We start from the raw sequence: 2,122 nt of genomic DNA on the forward strand, positions 1-2,122 counted from the left end.
TAATCTTTCTCATCACAAGTACAAAATTCCTCCACAAAATACCAGCAATGGAATCCAGCAATATTCAGAGAAATACACCACGATCAAGTGGGTTAGCACAGGAAAGCAAGGGTGGTTCAATAACTGAAACCCAGCGACATAATCGCCAGATTTAGAATATAACTGGTTAATCAATGTCATCTCCAGTTTTAAGATGAAAGAGTAAAGAGAATAATAAGGGGCAACCTGGGTGGCTCAGTGGTTGAGCATCTGCCTTTGGCTCCGGTTGTGCATCTCAGGGTCCTGGAATCGAGTCTTGCATCGGCGTTTCCCACAGGGATCCTCCTGCTTCTCCTTCTTATGTCTCAGCCTTTCTGGTCTCTAATGGATAAATAAATAAAATCTAAAAATAAAAATAAAAATTGAAAATAAGATAGAATGAGAGACTCAATGCTACACCTAACCAAATTCCAATGGCATTTCTCAGTACAGAAAAAACAATCCTAGGGGATCCCTGGGTGGCTCAGTGGTTAGTGTCTGCCTTCACCTCAGGTCGTGATTCAGGGGTCCTAGGACCGAGTTCTGCACTGGGCTCCCCATGGGGAGCCTGCTTCTCCCTCTCCCTAGTCTCTCTGCCTCTCTCTGTGCCTGTCATTAATAAATAAATAAAATCTTTTTTTTTTAATAAGAAAGAAAAAGGCAATCCCAAAATGCATCTGGAACAACAGAAGACCTTGAACAGCCAGGTCAAACCTTTAGGAAGAAACACAGTTGGAGGTACCAAAGTTCTTATTTCAAACACAGCACAAGGCTATGTAGTAGTCAGTCAGTATGGTACGGACAGAAAAACAGACACAGACCAAGTGAACAGAGTAGCAGCCAGAAATAAACCCAATGTGTATAAAGTCAGCTGAGCTTGATGAGGACACCAATGATACACCATGGGGAAAGGACAGTCTTTTGACAAATGGCGCCGGGAAAACAGGATACCCAGTGTAAAAGGATGAAGCTGGACCCTATGCTACACCACACACGAAAATCAACCCAAAGAGGGCTGAATTTTAAATATAAGACCCGGCACTGTAAAACTCCTGAAAGGAAACATAGAGGAAAAGCTGCATGGCATTGGTCTTGGCAATGATCTCGTGGAAACGACACCAATGGCACAGGCAAGAAAAGCAAAAACTGCCACGTGGGACGACTTCAAACTTAAAAGCTTCTTGCACAGCAAAGGAAACCACCAACAAAGCCAAAAGGCAATCTCCAAAATAGGAAACCACATATCTGATAAGGGGTTGATTTTCAATATTTCTAACAAGCATTTCTAACTCAACAAATAGCCAGAAAACAAACAAACCAATGTAAAAATGGGCAAAGGATGCAAATACACATTTCTTCAAAGAAGACATACAAATGGCCAAAAGGCATATGAAAAGTTGTGCCACATCACTAATCATCGGGGAAAGGCAAGTCAAAATAGCAATGAGATATCTCCCCACACATGAGAGGATGGTTATCGTCAAACCAAACAAACAGAAGATCACAAGTGTGGTGGGCATCAGAAACTGGAACCCTTGCCCACTGTCAGTGGAATGCAACTGGTGCGGCCACGATGGAAAGTACTATGGAGGTTCCTCAAAAAACTGAAATTAGGGGTTCAAGTGCCTGCCTTCAGCAGAGGTCATGATTCCCAGGGTCCTGGGATCAAGCCCTGCATTGGGCTCCCTGCTCAGCGGAGAGCCTGCTTCTCCCTCTCCCTCTGCTGCTCCTCCCTGCTTCAGTGCTCACTCTTACTCATGTGCGCGCTCTCTCTCTCTCTCTCTTTCAAATAAATAAATAAATAATAAATAATAATAAATAAATAAATAAGTAATAAATCTTAAAACAACAACCAACCCTGAAATTAAAAACTGTTATAGGTTCCTATTCATCTCTGGGTACCCTACCCCCTTTCAAAGCAACAAGATCAAAAAGACAAAAAAACCTTCCATATCTGCCAGCAATCCACTGCTCGTATATGTCCAAAGAAACCTGAAATCAGCGTCTCAAAGAGATGTCTGGAGTCACGTATTTATTGCAGCATTAATCACACACAGTAGCCAGGATAATGGAAAACCACCCAACTGTCAATCAACAGAGAATG

This window comes from Canis lupus, unplaced genomic scaffold (genome assembly GCF_011100685.1).
Source record: "Canis lupus familiaris isolate Mischka breed German Shepherd unplaced genomic scaffold, alternate assembly UU_Cfam_GSD_1.0 chrUn_S1946H2145, whole genome shotgun sequence".
Taxonomy (NCBI): Eukaryota; Metazoa; Chordata; class Mammalia; order Carnivora; family Canidae; genus Canis; species Canis lupus.